We start from the raw sequence: 19,579 nt of genomic DNA, 5'->3' as shown, positions 1-19,579 counted from the left end.
CAGCCAAAGTGAGTCCCATGACCATGCCTAACTTCAAGATGATAGGAAGGTACAGTCCAACCAGAGGGAGAAGGAATAGAACATTTGTGAACAGCCCCAGTGATCAACAGCACTCTATTGTAAATTAGTTTCTTATACCAGATTCTAGCTGACAGCTCTCTGCAATAAGGGCTAGAAATTGCTATGTGAGGGGTAAAGGAAAAATAGGCTTTTAGAGTATAAAAGACAAACCTAGCAGGCACAGAAGAAACATGAGGCTAGGTACCTATCCAAGTGACAGGAGGGTTTCTGCAGAAGCAATATGCCAGCTCACTAGCCTTTGGTGTTCTTCACTAAAAATAGTAATTTTCAATTGCAGTAAGTAATTTTCTGAATAATAAAATAGAATGCACTATATCAGTAAAGTGCGCACAATTAATACATAATAAATGACATTTACAAGGCTTTTTAAACCATAGCTATCTTGCTTGCTTGCTTGCTTTTTCTTTCAACCATAGCTTTCTTGAGAGAAAACACTAAATTGTTGATAAAATGGTTGGGATCTAATGACCCACAGTATAAGATTTACAGTTCCCTAGGAATAAGGGCTGTGTCTTACATCTCCCTGTGTCTCTAGTTGCTAAGTTACAGCTGACTATATTTGTTGTAGAGCATAAAAAGCAGAGTGTGGGAACTAAATGGCCGAAGTCTGAGTCCTTGCTTGACCACTTACTTGCTTAGTAACTATGTGCAAGTAGCTATTGCTTTTGCCTCCTTAGCATTCATTTTTGCTTTGGCTAACAGTGTGATAACCCCCGCTCCCTACCTCCTGGATGACTCTAAACATTTATTCAGTCCATGTGGTTCCATTGGGGTTCCATCTCCTAGCTTCTGGGATAATATGTTTCTCAACAACCTGTCCCTGTGGTCACACTGATTGTTTCAGAAGGACGTACATGTTCAATATTTTCCACTGGAATGTTTTTTTTTAATGCTTAGGAAAGGAAAACTGTATTGTATTTATCTGATGGCTGCTGAAAGGATGTGATGCAAATCTAAAGTGGTCACCTTCCATATTTCCTAAAAAAGGGGAACTTCTGTCTGAGGAGACAATGAGGAAAAATTCTAAATGGAATTGGGAGGTGAGGAAAAAGAATATGAATAACAGACCAAAGTGATTGTTTGAGTCCAATGTGATTTGACTTTGGCCTTTAAATTATAGGACATGATCCTTGTCCTTTTCACTAAGCTATTTGAAATTGGGATTTTTGAAACACTAAGCATCCTGACAAACCTTCCTGAGTCCGTTTTTATGCATATAAAATGAAGTATTGCTGTAGTAATAAGTGGGTTTCCCTGAAGTAACTACAAATCCTTAAAACTTGTATATGCAGTATGTTTGTGGAAGATTATAAGCATAGTTTGTAGAAATGTTGGGTTTTAGATACTGTCGTACGCGTTAGCAGAAATAGACATTTAAGTTGCATATCCATGTCTGGAGCACAGGAAATAGGTACAGGAGGGAGATACAGAATTGGGAGTCATGAATAAAGAATTGGTAATCATAGCCATGGTGATAAATAAAAGTGCCTCATCAGAATGTAAGAGTTCTCTATACTTTAGGTTTGATAGAGAATAAAGAGCAGTGGGCCTGGGGCAAAGGTATGTTTTTTCTGAGGTTGGCAAGGGAGTGCACTGGCCAGTTCATATAGGGCTTGCATGTGAAGCAAGTTGCTAAGGAACATATCATTTATCACTTGGGCCGATGAATGGGAGTTGAAGAAAGGTTTCCAGCAAGAGACAGAATAGCATTTCTACTTGTATTAAGATCATTCTTGTGGAAGAAGAGAAGATAGATTATAAGTCAGAATGAATGATGTTAGAGATACTAATCGATTATTCTGATTATTTAAGCAAAAGACAACGAGGACCTAAATTAAGGCAATGGCAGTGAGAATTAAGATGAGGATATTGTTGGACGGAGACTTGGGAGAGAGAATTTTACATTATTAAAGGTATTTGAGGGCTGGGAGAGAAATGCTTTCAGTATAAGAGTTTTTGCTAGAGTGAGAGAATAGTGACAATTCAATTAAGAGAGGCAATACAAAATGAAAAATAAATTTGGAGCACATTTCAGTTTTTCTCAGGATGATGTTAAGATCTAAAGCCTAGAGAAGAATTTGGAGTTGACTGGTCCACAAATACGTGTTAAAGCCTGTGACATAGGTTTTTGTTTTTGTTTTTGTTTTGTTTGAAATCTAAAAATGATATAAGACGACAAAAGGCTGAACTCTGAGGCTGGAGCCCTAAAAAGGCTAGGGATCTGGGAAGACTTAAGAATCAAAGAACCTGCGAGTAGTAGAAGAAATAGATGATTGTGGATGCCCCCCCAAAAAGAAGGGAATATTAAGTCTGAGATAGTGGCTGGTAGACCACCATATATACTGAAAAAGATAAAAACTGGGGGAAAATAAGAGGAATAAGTGTCAAGTAATAAGATAATTCAGGTCTTCTTTAGCATAAAACTATCATTCTCAAGTACAATTTATTCACGGTTTACACAAGTTTCAGTTAATTCTGCCTGGCGATAAGAAAGCACTGCACTTTTCCTCTTGAAATCCCCTTCTATTATTTTTGCCCACCAGACATTAAACGTCCCATTATCTGGGATGTTCTAGCCCGCTGTGCACACCTTCTTCCCCATACTTCTCTCCATTTTAGTTATTGACTATATCATTTTACTTAGCTAAAAACCATAAGGTCTTTGAGGATAGGGTTTTTTCTTTCTTTCTTTCTTTCTTTCTTTCTTTCTTTCTTTCTTTCTTTCTTCTTTCTTTCTTAATGTTTATTTTTCAGAGAGAGAACGGGGGAGGGACAGAGAGAGAGAGAGAGAGAGAGAGAGAGAGAGAGAGGAAGACACAGAATCTGAAGCAGGCTCCAGGATCCAAGCTGTAAGCACTGAGCCCACTGCAAGGCTCAAACCCATGAACCTTGAGATCATGACCTGAGGGGAAGTCATATGCTTAACAGACAGAGCCACCCAGGTACCCTTCTTTTCTATCTTTACTCATAGCACTGGCCCTCTGGCCTGGCTCAAAAGAATGTTTATTGAATGTGTCTCCCTAATATCTACCATTCCCTTTTCTAAATGGTGTCTCTCTTAATGTATCAATTGGAAAACTTAATTTTCCTGTTCCTCCTACATGTTTGCCCTCTAATGTTTTCCATGTCTTAAGTTGGCCCATCGCTAATAATAACTATTAGTCTTCGTGTAGTAGACCACTGAATATGTTAGCACCCCTCTTCCAATGAACACTGAAGGAAATTGGATGGAACATAGTAAAAGCATTTTATCATGTCAACTTTCATAAGATCAATGATAGGACTGCAATTCAAATATAAAACCCAAAACTAATATATAGACAAGAACTACAATATAGTAAGAACTAGGCAGTTAGCTTAAACTTTGCCTATTACCACAATAGAGTAGAATATTTAAGATGAGGACTTTTCACGAGAAGAACAGACCTTCCTTGCAGATTCTCCCTTAGGTCTTCATGTCTTCGCACCTTTTTCTTTAAATCTCTCTGTTCATTAGAACACACACTCTTTGGGAAAATAGCTACCTGATGGACAGGAAAATATCTTCGGTTTTTCCTGAATCCTCATTCCAGGCAGTTTGGACAATGAGAACTCCCTCTACTCCTCTTGTATATTCTCATGAGATTTAAGGCTGTAAGCAAGCATTAAATAGAATCTCAGATTCTAGTCCAATTTTTCTAACAACAAGAGGTATAAGTCATTGGGGGCATTTGGGTGGCTCATTTGGTTTAGCGTCTAACTTTGGTTCAGGTCATGATCTCATGGCTCAGGAGTTCAAGCCCCACATTGAGTTCACTGCTATCCACACAGAGCCCACTTCAGATCTTCTGCCCCCCTCTCTCTCTGCCCCTCCCCCACGTGTGCGCTCTCTCTCAAAAATAAATAAATCTCTTAAAGAAAAAGTCCTAAGTCACTGATTTCTTCATCTGGTAAGTAATTCATTATCTTTAAAATACATTATTTTCCTCTGAGACATCACAATCTAAATGCATTTTTTGAGAAAGAACTTTTTGAGCATTAACAAAACTCTGGACATACCGTAATGGAACAAGGAATATGAATGGCTTCTTGTCAGCTCTACTTGGGACTTCAGTAACATTTAATGCCTATTCTATTTATTGGCTAATTCCTCATCAAAATTGATTCCCATTGTTTTGAGTCAGCCCTTAATTCAGATTTTGGTTCATATCTTACTGTGATCTGGAGGGAGATTGCCAAATCTGCCCACGAGAATGAATGAATGAATGGATCTTGTTTATATCAGATACATTTTATCACATTAAGTTCATAAATAATACCTGCATCCACTGTTATTTTTAATGGTTTCATAGGATATTGGCACAACTATAACTCACTTACTGTAAGTGCTCTGTCTAGAATAAAATCAGCTTGGTTCCTTATACACAATGATTTAATGTAAGGGGGCACTTACTACACATGCAAGCACACTTGCCTGCTGAGATTAAGTATTTAAAAAGATGAGGCAGCTGTAATTATTTGCATGCTAATTTACCATGAAATCTTTTTCAAGCCCTAAGGACACAAAAGCTTTATGTTTAATGTTTTAGTCCATTGTAACAGATAATTTAAAAAATCATTAGGACCGAAAAGCATTTTTTTTTTTGCTTTAGTAACTTCTCCATATTTATTACTACCATCATTGCACCATTTCTTAACTATGGATGGGCTAGAAACCTAGGTTTTATCCTTTGCTATTTTTTTTTCCTTTCCACCCATGCCCATCATTATGTACAGTTTATTTTACTTTATTAATGTCTCTAGAATTGGTAACTACATTTATCATCACTGGTTCTACCTAAGTCCATGTTCTTACTAATCACACATGAATTATTATGCCATACTGTTTACTGAACTCCTGGTCTCTGATCATACCTTTCAAGGCATTTTTCAAAAAACATGATGTTACTCTCATATAAATTTAATTGCTTACTATTGCCTTATGAAATAAAATCCAAAGTCTTTCATTATCCTTTCAAACTCTCAAGTCTCATTTTACAACAATCTTTTACTCGCCAACTTTGATCTTTTTCTCTAGCCATACTAAACTATTCGTAGTTGTCACCTTCTTGTCTCTTTACAAATACTATTTCTCTGGTTGACTCAGGCTACTCCATCCTGTATACTATAGCAGGGCAAAGGTAAATTCCGGTTCCATTTGCAGATACAGACATTAGAAAAAAATAAGGTTTTCAAGAATACTTATGCATGAATTCGTGAGCTAAACAATGAATACTTAAAGTACATTTTATTTTTTATTTAATTTTCCAATTTCAATTGTAGTTGATGTATGATATTATATCATTTCGAGGTGTACAATATAGTGATTTGACAATTTTATATATTATGCACTGCTTATCCCAAGTGTAGATACCATCTGTCACACTACAATGTTATTACAATATTGTTAACTACACTCCTTATGTTGTACTTCTCATCCCCATGACTTATATTATAACTGGAAATTTGTATCTGTTACTCCCCTTCACTCACCTGACCCCCCCCCCCCCGGCAACCATCAGTTTATCTCTATATTTATGAATCTTTTTCTCTGTTTGCTTCCTTTTTTTAATATTCCACATACAGGTTAATCATATGGTATTTATATTTTTCTGACTTATTTAACTTAGCCTTAGACATCCATCCATGTCCCAAATAGAAAGATTTCATTCTTTTTTTATGGCTGAGTAATAGTTCACTGCGTGCATGTGTATATACACAAATCCCACACATTCTTTATATAGTCATCCACTGATGGACAGTTAGGTTGCTTCTATACCCTTTTATTTCTCTGAGCTTTGGTCATTAACAGTTTATACATTAAATTTCACAAAAAATATTGGAGATGGTGAGTTAAACTTCTGCCTGATTTCCAGCTACATAAACCAATGTGATAATAGAAAGAAGGGATTATATTAGTATAGTTATCATAGCTCCTTGGCCCTCTGTGTATTTCTCAAGCCAGGAATTTAAAGCCTGATCAAGTCATTTTTTTGTGTAGGCTTTCCAGTACAGCCAGATGTGCTGGCGCATCCCAACACTTGCAGTTCTTACTCCTGCTCCAGTGATCTCTCGCAACAGCCACTTGGTTCACCAATGTTTGGTATTCATTAGGCACATAAAAGGCTTTAAAAAAATCATAAGCCATCTTATGCTATAGACTTCCAGTATACCATTTATCTTTAAAAATAAACAAAAAAGAAAACAGAAAAACACAACTCAACACTATCTGTTGCTAGAAAACATGTCTAGCCCCAAGCCCTGCAGGTTTTAGTAATAAATATAGGAATAACCTTATGCATTTTAAAGGAAAGGCAGATGTGATATAGACTTGGGTATTTACAATCTTATTAGAAGGAATAGAAAAATGACTTCTAGTCTAAGTGTCACAATATTTATGATAACCTTTTTTTTAAGGTACCTAGGTATTTTAAGACCAAGGATTCTTTACTTGAGTTGTATATTTTAACATTTCCAAAATTATGACACAACACTTCTGAAAGGTGGTTAATAAATTGATGGTATGTTAGAGCTGTAGAAATGTAGCACTTTTTATCTAGCCATCACTTAATTTCCATTCTGTTCTCTGCAAGACTATCTTCACTGGCGTTCATCTTGGTTTTTTCAAGTAGCCACTTCGGTTGGTTAACTTCTCCATCCCAGCCATAGCCCTAATTCCCTTAATCTTGAAATGCCCTGTTTCTTCAGGTTTTTACCTTTCAGCCCCTTATTAGACTATTCCACATTTATATTAATGTAGAAATGAAAGAATAATTCTTTACATATCCACCACATGTAGGGAAAGTTTTATTGTCAATGAAGCATGAAGTTAAATTTTAATAATGAAATATCAGAAGACCTTTGTTTACCTCTGAAGTCCTACTCCATGAAAGGTTTATTTCTATAAGTACATGCAAAAAGACTGTAAATATCATATTAGGGTTTAGAATTTTCAATTGTATTACAAATTTCTGAAAAAGATACTGTTGGTGTGATATTAATGGCTATTTCCAAATAATAAAAGGCAATGGCAATAAAAGGTTTTAAAGCTCTGTTAAAGAGGATTAGCCAGAGGATATGACTGGGGCAAATATATAGAGAGGAAGTGTTGTAATTAAACACTGTTTTGATCATATTGTTCTTCATTTAGAAGCTTTGAGTAGATGCCATTATTTTTGGTGTTGTGCAAGTGCTACCATGAGATGATCATAAAACTCCTCTAACTTTCACATTTCTCTTTAATAAAAGTGGCAGTAGAAATACGCAAGTCCGAGGATTGTTACAATGATTAAGAGCAATAAAGCAGTTGTAGAAGTTGATATTGTGTCCTCTAGTAAGCTCAAGAATACAGAATACCTGTGTTCCTTTAGCTTGTATTTCTAATACCCACCCTACATGTGGGGAAGAGGACAAATAATTCCTGCTGATATGAGCAAGATACTTATTATTGGTGAATTCTAAAAATGGTGTATATATTTGTTTGAATAATCTAATTTCCCTCTGATGTACATTTTGTTTGTGCTTGCACAGCATGAATTTAAATTCCACAAACAAGAAGAAGAGATAAAAGGACAGAGATAATAGTGCCTTAAAATTTGCTTCGTGACATTGTTCACTTAATAAACAGGGTGAAGTCCGTAACCTTCAAAAGACTGACAAAGGCACATCTCCTTTCTATGCAAATTTACATCATGAAAGAATGATTGGAATAGCTTTCCTACTGTGCAACAAATTTGTTAAGTGGAACAGATTGAAAGTATCATGGCATTTCCCACAGACATAGGGCATGTAAATCAGCTTGCAAATTGAATGGGATCACAAAGAATCATTTGAAAATGACTCTAAGACTGAAGGTTTCAGGACAGAGTATAAAGTGGTAGGTGGAAAGTAGGTGTCGGCTGTGACTCAAGTAAATGATACATAGACCCTGAGGAAGGATCTGTGCCCAGTAGGTCAGGTGCATTTGGTATGCAAGAGTCTGTCTTGAAGGTAACATATTAAATTATTTCATATTCAGTGTTGATTTGGAGAATTATGTAAAGAAATATTTGTAAAGTATATTGAACCAGCACTCTGAAACTACTAATCATGTTCAGTGAATTTAAGGATGGAGAGAAAAGGTGGGAATTAATTCCTAATTTCATCACCAAGTAAAATAAATGAAATAAATGCTTAGTCTCTAGGTTTACCATTCTGCTAAAGCCAGATCCACAAGGTATTAGAGTCAGGGTGGCCGCATGGCAAAGGGACCATGATACTTAACTAGAGCTGAGGGTTCATCTTCTGACTTAATTCAGAAGAGGGAAAAAATGAGAGTCTGCCTCAAGGGAAGTTGTATCTCTAATTTAATAGGTGATAAAGGAGAGAAGAGCCAGAGGTACTAGATTAAATGGTAGGATAGTTGGTTACTATGTGTATATAATTCACAAAATCCTTGAATTTAATGGATTGTGGAGGTCATTGATTCCAACACTCTTTAAGCGCATGACTCCCTTCAAAAAAATCACCAGTAAGTGGTAATTTGATCCTGCTTGACTAACTCTGCTAATAAAAACTCGCGAAATTTACGGGGAAAACTGTTCAATAATTAGAGCTTTGTAATTATTCAGAATCACTTCTTTATATATGATTAGCCACTTCAGTATACCTTTTACTCCATTGTCTGTCTGTCTTTGTCTCTCTCTCTCTCTCTCTCTCTCTCTCTCTCTCACACACACACACACACACACACACACACACACACACGACTTTTATCTATAGGCAAAAGATAGACTTTCAAAAGGCACAGTTAGTATGTTCGTTGTGAGCCTCTTTTAAACAGGACGAGCACTCTCAGAATTAGTGAAATGACACTTTGCCCTAACAATGGCAGCAACGGTATCCTAAAATATGTTCAGCAATCGGTGCTTTGCTTGGCTTGCTACATATAATTCCTATAATCTCATTTTTACCAGGGAATGAAAACGAAGCACAAACAGGCAGCAACCTGCCTCAGTTCACACAATGGAATTTGGGGGCCAAGATTAAATTGAGGCCTTCCATCTGCAGGGTCAGTGCTCTTCACTAGTTACCTGTGCTAACAAAAACAACAAAAATTCTTTTTATCTATGTTAATACTTTTTATTTTAAAAGAAACTCAAAATTCAAAAAAGGAAACAAAACATGAAAAATAAGAGATAAAAATAAATGATTAAGAACTTATAACCTTTTTACATAATAATCAGTAGAATTATGTTGTTCATCAGTAGATCAGTATTTTATTAATGAATGGCTCAAAATTTAGTTGAAGTTAAAAATAAAAAACAGAATGAAATTTGGGAAACTATCAATCTAGGCAAGGGGTAAAGAAGTGATTAAATCTCTACCTTTTAGTATATAATAAAGTGATTCTGAAGCTACTGAATTTACCTTCAAGGAAAAGCACATACACAACCATCAAATATTCAGTTTATGTAGAAAACTACCAAAACTGAAAAGAAAATTGCATGAATTTTACAAGTGAGATAAGGCTGATTAAGCTTTTGACTTTAAGGCTCTGCAGCTTTCTTGAGGAGTTTCCTCGTCTAAGCCACCAAATAGAAGGTTTTCTCAACCCTGCATTCATTACATACTGTGTAATGAGTCCAGTGACCTATTACCAACTGCCACTGTTGAGAATAAGGGTATCCTTAGTAGATGTTCTTGTAGATCTTCTTGCCATGTATAGATAATTTAGAATTTACAAATAAAGATTTAATAGTGGTATAAAACCTAGATACCAAAACAGCAATTTTAATCAGACAAGAAATGTTACTTTTTCTACTTTTTAATGTACTTTTCCCTTCTGAAAATCTTGTCAATAATTTTATAATTATCTCCCTATAAACTGATGGTCTCTAGCTTCATAACATATGTAGCATAGTTCATATCATTAACCACAGACCTATGTTAAAGCCCCAAAAAATTGGTTTTAAAAATAAGAATAGGGGCGCCTGGGTGGTGCAGTCGGTTAAGCGTCCGACTTCAGCCAGGTCACGATCTCGCAGTCCGTGAGTTCGAGCCCCGCGTCAGGCTCTGGGCTGATGGCTCAGAGCCTGGAGCCTGTTTCCGATTCTGTGTCTCCCTCTCTCTCTGCCCCTCCCCCGTTCGTGCTCTGTCTCTCTCTGTCCCAAAAATAAGTAAACGTTAAAAATAAGAATACAGTATATGCCAGATTTTTTCCCCTGATGAATATTGTTATCTATTATTCTGTCTTTTCACACTCAGTCACAAATGATTTTAAATAACAGTTATTCTGGGAACTGAATCTCTCTCAAATCATAAAATGTTTTTGGAAGCTGCATTAATATTTTCATGTGATCACATCACTGATTAAAAGGGAGTTATCAGCTTATTCTACAAAGTGCCCACCTGATCATTCTACCATCCATAGAAAGGATTCTTTAAAAATCTTTTATTATCCTCCTTATCCCTCTCTACCCTAATTCTATCAGTAACATCACCATTTTAAAGCATCATCCATGGGTTGGAACATCAGAACCATCTTTGCCTCTTCTCTTCTGCTTGTCATTTCCCACCACGGTGTCTGTCCCTCTGTGTGTTCACTTAGCCATACTAAATTATGCTATCACTATAGCTCTCACAAATGTCCTTCCTTACTATTTCCATTGGGGCCAACCCACTCCAATTCATTTTCAGACTATCCTAATGGCTATCTTATGTTCTGCCTCACCAACCAGTCAACTCCCTATTTAAAGACCTCCAAGGGACACCTGTGTGGCTCAGTCGATTAAGTGGTTGCCTTATACTCTGGTCATGATCTCATGGTTTGTGAGTTCAGACCCCGTGCTGGGCTTTGTGCTGACGGCTCAGAGCCTGGAGCTTGGTTCGTATTCTGTGTGTCTCTCTCTCTGTGCCCCTCCCCTGCTCGCATTCTGTCTCTCTCTGTTTCTCAAAAATAAATAAACATTAAAAACCTCCAAGAAACCCTCTTTTTGCCTTCCATTATTGACAGGGATATTACTGATAATAAAACCTTTAAACTTTGGAAAAAGAAATGTTTCCTAATGTATCTATAGTTTTCTGAATGCTAATAATTTGTTTGCTACACTTTTTCTTTCATCTTCTATCTCTCTGGTTTGTTAAATACATACTATATATTTTTTTAGCAATTTGTTTATAATTATCCCTTAATTATATTTCCCTTATATTTCCCTAAAACTGGTTTGCTGGACAAGTAAATGCATGCAATCACCATAGGTTTACACATGGTTCAGTTTCCTCATATTTTTTTTTCAGTTTCCTCATCTTAAAATGAGAACAGTAATAGTAATGATCTCAAAATGTTATTGTAAGAATTAAATGAGTTAATACATGTAAACCATTAAAAATAGTGCATGGCATGTGAAAGGGCTTAATAAATGTTAGCTATAGCTCTTCCTTTATTTGCTTTTCCACTAACTTAGTATAAATTTGATCTGGTCAGTAATCTTACCAATTCATTGTAAACAAAGCCAACAATACATGTGTTGAATACACACATGGATTTAAGGCTGGAGTAGATTACTAGTGGTAGGATGTCTATCAACCACAAGCTAAGGATTCCAGTAGCCTACAGACATGTCTAACCCAAAACATAAATCTGATTAGAATCTTTGGTCAACTGAATGAACTGGAGATGTAACTTACCCCAGAGCTGTGTTTGGATAGCATAAAATAAGTAAAAGGACTTAAAGGGTTGTCTGCATTAGAATAAGAGAAGGATTTTGGATCTGAGAATATTTCCTTTTCTTTTTTTTTTTTTTTTTCCTTTTTTGGCAAAACATGCTAGTTACCCGTGGAAAGATGGGAAATAAAGGGATGATTAACATTTTTTAAGAACTGCTTATCACTTCCAGACACAGTTGAGCAATACTCACTGGATTTACTGCCTGAAACAACTAAAGCATGAACAAATTGTGTGACACAATGGTTTTCTAGAGAATCAACATCAGGTAACAAAGGTAGTGACCCTTGAGAGACAATAATACGAATGAATCCTAGAATTGGTCCAGCAGTGTTATGTCCAGCTTCCTGCTTGAAAAATTTCCCAGGGTCTGGCGTAAGTAGAGAGACCTGTATGGAATCCACAGCCTGGTGGGCTCCACAAGTTGAGACTGAACTAAGGATTCAGAAATGGAAGAGATTTCATGGGAAAGTCAGAGTACCAGAGAAAGAGCTTTGCTTTGGAGATCTACAAAGAGTCTCCATCTAGTGTTAGCTTAGTCCTAATCAGAGCATGTGTATGAGGAAACTACCCAAGGCATGAGATGCACTCCCAAAGGTGTATAGGTAACCATGCCAGGCACTCTCACAGACTTGAAAACTTTGTTTCACAGGCACTGCGGAGAATACACAGAAGGGTTTTTCCTCAGTAGTGGGGAACAATTAGCTCTATATTGGGCTAATGTAACACATTTTACATTAATGTGTCCCATGTAACACATTTTAAAAGCAAATTCTGAAAGGATCGAACTGCCTCCAAATAACTTTCCCAGAATGTAGCTCCTGAATATTTATAGAAATGCAGAATTATCTAGGACACAGAAAGGTAAAATTTACAGTATCTCAAACTAATGAAAATGTACCAGGCATGTAAAAAGCAGAAAACAAAACTCATAATGAGAAAAATGAATCCATCTAAACACACCCAGATGACACAAATGTTAAAGTTATCAGACAAGAACATTAAAACAACTATAAAATAGAAATGTATAAACATTTAAGTAAAGCCATAGAGGATATGGCAAACAAGACCCAAATAGAACTTCTAGAAATGGTAATTACAATGTGGAGGATAAAAAATGAACTGAAGGAATTGGTAGCAGATTAAACACTACAGAAGAAGAAAGTCAAGAACTTGAATACATAATGAGGAATAAGACCAATATATCTGCTTGTTACCACCAGTGTTCAACATTGTACTGGAACTGAAGTAGGAAAAAGAAATTAAGGCAATCCAGATTGGAAAGAGAGAAGTATAACTTCCTTTATTAATAGACATAAGAGTCTGTAGAAAAGGTGATGAGATATATACTCAGATTAGTGATTAATACCCGTTTGGGATTATTCATTCCTAGTAGACAGTGTATTTATAATATGGAACACATTAAATATTTAAATACAAATTTGACAAAAGCTATAAATCACCTTCACAGTAAAACTACAAAATATTGCTGAGAGAAATTAAAGAATACATTAATAAATGGAAAGATACACCATTTTCATGGGGTGAAGCACTCCATTGTTAAGATGTCAATTCTCCCTAAATCATCTATAGATTCAACACAGTGACAATCTCCAGAAGACTCTGATATAGAACTTCACAAGCTGATTGTAAAATTCATATGGGAATGTAATGACCTGTAGTAGCCCAAACAACTTTGAAAATATCAGTATGAAATATTTACCCCAGGTGATCATATTATAAAGTTACAATGATTAAGATGGTGTGACATTAATGCAAAAATAAATAGGTGAATGGAACATAGTAGTCCAGAAGTCAATCCATACAAATACAGCAAACTAATTTTTCACAATACAAAGATAATTAATGTTGAAAAGCAGATTTTGTTTTCAAAAAATGATGTTGGAAAAATAGACATATGCAAAAAGAAAAAAAAAGAAAAACCTTACACCATACTTCTACCTGTGTGTAAAAATTGACTCAAAATGGATCAGAGACCTTCATGTAAAAGCTAACAGTATAAAGATTCCAGAAGGAAATGTCAAAAAAAAAAAAGGCTTTGAGATCTTTGCCTGAAAATTTCATAGAAAAAACATCAAATGTGCAAGTTAGGAAAGAATAAACTCACACATTTTGATGAACAAAACTTCTTTTTGAAAGACCCTATTAAGAGAATGAAAAGATGAGCCAAATCCTGGGAGAAAAGTGCTCTAAAAACACACTAAGAAACAAATAACCCAAGTAAAAATAAATGAAGGAAAAAGAATTGAATGACCACGTTACCAAAGAAGATACACAGATGAAAATCATATGAAAAGATGCTTTATGTCATTAGTCATTAGGGAACCACAAATTGGAACCACAGTGAGTTTCTACTACATAAACATGGTTAAAATTAAAAAGATTCACCACACCAAATGTTGATGAGAATACAGGAAAACTGGAATACTCAGATACTGTTGAGGAAAATGTAAAATAGCGTAACACCTTTGGAAAATATTTTGGCTGTTTGTTGAAACGTTAAGCATATACCCCCTGTGTGATCCAGCCATTCCATTTTTGAGTATTTATCAAGAAATGGAAGCATACAGGGGTGTCTGGTTGGCTCTATCAGTTAAGCCTCTGACTCTTGGTTTCAGCTCAGGTTGTGATCTCGTGGTTTTGTGAGTTCAGTCTCTGCATTGGATTCTGTGTTGGCAGCACACAGGCTACTTGGGATTCTCTGTCTCCCTTGCTCTCTGCCCCTCCCCCACTCGTGCTATCTCTGTCTCCAAATAAATAAGCTTAAAAATTTTTTAAATAAATGAAAGCATACATCCATACAAAGGTGTGTACATAAATACAGAAGTTCCTAAGATAACTTTATTGTAATAGCCAAAAAGCTAGTAGCAACACAAATGTCCATGAACCAGTGAATACATGAACAAATTTCACCTGTAGAGTTCATCTATACAGTGGGATGTTACAACAAAAACTAATAAAACATTAATACAACAACTTGGATAAGTCTCAGAATTATTGTGCAGAGTGAGTGAAGACAAACAGCAAAATTGTACATACAGTGTAATTATGTCTGCATAAACTTTCACAAATGTAGACTTTTGTGTAGTGATAGCAGCAAATCAGTGTTCACCTGGGATGGGGTTGTAGAAGGTGGGGAGAGAGAGCATGGGGAATTACAAAGGGAATTTTTTGAGTAAACTTTTGAGGATATGATCAGTATCTTGGTGGTGGTGATCTTACAGGTATGTATGTTTGTCAAGTTTTGCCAACTTATACACTATAAATATATGTGTTTATAATTTATCAACGATATATCAATAAATATGTAAAAATTTGGAACAAGAAAATCATGAAAATCATATGTTGTTATAATACAGTAAATGGTTGGAGGAAAGTTTTTTTGGAGGAAAGGACTTAGGCATTTAGAGGAGAAAAAGATACCTGAACTTTATTCATTTAAAATTTTTAAGAGAATTAGTGCCTCAAACCAACTCCAGACTGAAAATTGATTGATTGATTTGAGAGAGCACGCAAGCAGGTGAGGGGGACAGAGGGAGGGAGTGGATCTTAAGCTTTTAGCATGGAGTCTGACATGGGGTTCGATCTGACTACCCCAGAATCATGACCTGAGCCTAAATTATGAGTCAGATGCTCAACCAACTGAGCCACCTAGGTGCCCCTGAATTACTATTTTCTAATTAAAGGTAGGAAATGTGTTGTAAATGCCACATACGTGTTATCAATTTCAATGCCCTTTATTGTCTTACTCAGTAAACAAAATGGTGTCATCTGAGGCAGTTAAAAAAGACTTCAATTACCCAAAAGTGTTATTTTGGATGAAATTTTAAATGCATTTTTTGTACCTCTGAGTGTTAGCTTATCAAGCAGTATGTATTGTTATATATTAGTTTTTTCTTAGAACAGAGGCTCTGAGATGCATGGCAGGTGGGACAGTGTAATGCAGACCTTGGTGTTTGGACCAAGGAAAGGAAGTAAAGGAACTCATAGTGCAGGGCTTGGCAGCTACAAAACAGTCAAAGGAAGATGATAACTGGGGACTAGAATAATGCAAGGGACAGTGTGGACGTGGGGGACAAGGTTAGCAGAGGGAGAAAAGCTGAAACTATGCAAAAGGTCTGGCAATAACTTTGAATTCACATCTTCTTTTGTCCTGGATCACTCTGACAGGAGCTAATATACTTCATATTTTCAGAAACGGCTCCTGGAAATGAGCTATATAAGCAATGGAACTGTGCTTATATAATCCGTCTAAAGAGAGAATACACTTTAGAGTGAAAAGCTGTAGAAATTTTACTCTGTAAATGTCATAGTCTATTTTTATCACTGGGCTATGACCTAGTGTTTAGATTTATGCTGTTGGGTCTGTCATAACTCCTTGTAAATGTATGGAGTCTCGACATAAAAGGGAAGATTCTGAGATGATAATGTTTGAACCTCCTAGAGGTTTATCACCTCAACAGTGTCCGGTCATTGCCTTTAACTAGCAAAGGGACCTACCTTAAGTTTATGTTTTAGTAAAATTTGTTACTGGCCATTTCTTAAAATACCACATGTTAAACTGAAAAGTAGGAAATTGATATTCTGTTAAATTAGAGAAATGAGGGTCAGTATCAGGTAGAAAGTTTAGAGTGCTCATGCTGTTGTAACATGGTCACAGATAACCTCTTTATTATAGGTACCCCACTGCAGGTTCTCTTGTAAGCCACATTTGTGGGCCCATCAAGGTCCTGTGGATCTTAGTCTATGAAATATACTCTTATGAATCTCTTCCAACCTCTCTCATGCTCGATGAAGTGCTTTCACAGCTTCTTATGATAGAAGTTCCCTTACCCTAAAATGTTATGCTTTTGAGTGGGGTAATTTTGAGACGACCTCAAGCCTGGCTTCCTTTCAGACTATCCACTTAGCCCAATGGAAAATCCCTTGCTTTTTTGCAAGATGGCGGCTTAGGAGGACACTGGGCTCACCGCACGTCCTGCTGATCACTTAGATTCCATCTACACCTGCCTATATAACCCAGAAAACTGCCAGAGGATTAGCAGAACAGAGTCGCCGGAGCCAAACGCAGACGAGAGGCCCACGGAAGAGGGTAGGAAGGGTGGTGAGGCGGTGCGCGCTCCACGGACTGGCGGGAGGGAGCCGGGGCGGAGGGGCGGCTCGCCGGCCAAGCAGAGCCCCCGAATCTGGCTTGCAAAAGCGGAGGGGCCTGACGGACTGTGTTCCCACAACAAGTGCGACTTAGCGTCTGGGAGGTCATAAGTTAACAGCTCTGCTCGGAAAACGGGAAGGCTGGAGGACAAAGGGAGGGAGAGCTGCTGAGCCCCCTGACAACAGAGCTCAGTTTGGTGGGGAACAAAGGCGCTCACCAGCGCCATCTCCCCAGCCCATCCCCCAGCCAAAATCCCAAAGAGAACCGGTTCCTGCCGGGGAACTTGCTCACTCCATTCAAACACCCAACTCTGCGCTTCTGCGGAGCCAAACCTCTGGCAGCGGATCTGACTCCCTCCCGCTGCCACAGGGCCCCTCCTGAAGTGGATCACCTAAGGAGAAGCGATCTAAGCCTGCCCCTCCTGCCCCCGAGCACCTTGCCTACCCACCCCAGCTAATACGCCAGATCCCCAGCATCACAAGCCTGGCACGGTGCAAGTAGCCCAGACGAGCCACACCACCCCACAGTGAATCCCGCCCCTAGGAGAGGGGAAGAGAAGGCACACACCAGTCTGACCGTGGCCCCAGCGGTGGGCTGGGGACAGACATCAGGTCTGACTGCGGCCCCGCCCACCAACTCCAGTTACACACCACAGCACAGGGGAAGTGCCCTGCAGGTCCGCACCACTCCAGGGACTATCCAAAATGACCAAGCGGAAGAACTCCCCTCAGAAGAATCTCCAGGAAATAACAACAGCTAATGAGCTGATCAAAAAGGATTTAAATAATATAACAGAAGGTGAATTTAGAATAATAGTCATAAAATTAATCGCTGGGCTTGAAAACAGTATACAGGACAGCAGAGAATCTCTTGCTACAGAGATCAAGGGACTAAGGAACAGTCACGAGGAGCTGAAAAACGCTTTAAACGAAATGCATAACAAAATGGAAACCACCACAGCTCGGCTTGAAGAGGCAGAGGAGAGAATAGGTGAACTAGAAGATAAAGTTATGGAAAAAGAGGAAGCTGAGAAAAAGAGAGATAAAAAAATCCAGGAGTATGAGGGGAAAATTAGAGAATTAAGTGATACACTAAAAAGAAATAATATACGCATAATTGGTATCCCAGAGGAGGAAGAGAGAGGGAAAGGTGCTGAAGGGGTACTTGAAGAAATCATAGCTGAGAACTTCCCTGAACTGGGGAAGGAAAAAAGCATTGAAATCCAAGAGGCACAGAGAACTCCCTTCAGACGTAACTTGAATCGATCTTCTGCACGACATATCATAGTGAAACTGGCAAAATACAAGGATAAAGAGAAAATTCTGAAAGCAGCAAGGGGTAAACGTGCCCTCACATATAAAGGGAGACCTATAAGACTCGTGACTGATCTCTCTTTTGAAACTTGGCAGGCCAGAAAGAATTGGCACGAGATTTTCAGGGTGCTAGACAGAAAAAATATGCAGCCGAGAATCCTTTATCCAGCAAGTCTGTCATTTAGAATAGAAGGAGAGATAAAGGTCTTCCCAAACAAACAAAAACTGAAGGAATTTGTCACCACTAAACCAGCCCTACAAGAGATCCTAAGGGGGACCCTGTGAGACAAAGTCCCAGAGACATCACTACAAGCATAAAACATACAGACATCACAATGACTCTAAACCCGTATCTTTCTATAATCACACTGAATGTAAATGGATTAAATGCGCCAACCAAAAGACATAGGGTATCAGAATGGATAAAAAAACAAGACCCATCTATTTGCTGTCTACAAGAGACTCATTTTAGACCTGAGGACACCTTTAGATTGAGAGTGAGGGGATGGAGAACTATTTATCATGCGACTGGAAGCCAAAGAAAGCTGGAGTAGCCATACTTCTATCAGACAAACTAGACTTTAAATTAAAGGCTGTAACAAGAGATGAAGAAGGACATTATATAATAGTTACAGGGTCTATCCATCAGGAAGAGCTAACAATTATAATTGTCTATGCGCCGAATACCGGAGACCCAAATATATAAAACAATTACTCATAAACATAAGCAACCTTATTGATAAGAATGTGGTAATTGCAGGGGACTTTAATACACCACTTACAGAAATGGATAGATCATCTAGACACACGGTCAATAAAGAAACAAGGGCCCTGAATGAGACATTGGATCAGATGGACTTGACAGATATATTTAGAACTCTGCATCCCAAAGCAACAGAATATACTTTCTTCTCCAGTGCACATGGAACATTCTCCAAGATAGATCATATACTGGGTCACAAAACAGCCCTTCATAAGTTTACAAGAATTGAAATTATACCATGCTTACTTTCAGACCACAATGCTATGAAGCTTGAAATCAACCACAGAAAAAAGTCTGGAAAACCTCCAAAAGCATGGAGGTTAAAGAACACCCTACTAACGAATGAGTGGGTCAACCAGGCAATTAGAGAAGAAATTAAAAAATATATGGAAACAAACCAAAATGAAAATACAACAATGCAAACGCTTTGGGACGCAGCAAAGGCAGTCCTGAGAGGAAAATACATTGCAATCCAGGCCTATCTCAAGAAACAAGAAAAATCCCAAATACAAAATCTAACAGCACAC

Source organism: Prionailurus viverrinus, chromosome A1 (assembly GCF_022837055.1).
Source record: "Prionailurus viverrinus isolate Anna chromosome A1, UM_Priviv_1.0, whole genome shotgun sequence".
In the NCBI taxonomy this organism is placed as follows: domain Eukaryota; kingdom Metazoa; phylum Chordata; class Mammalia; order Carnivora; family Felidae; genus Prionailurus; species Prionailurus viverrinus.
This window is presented reverse-complemented; position numbering follows the sequence as displayed.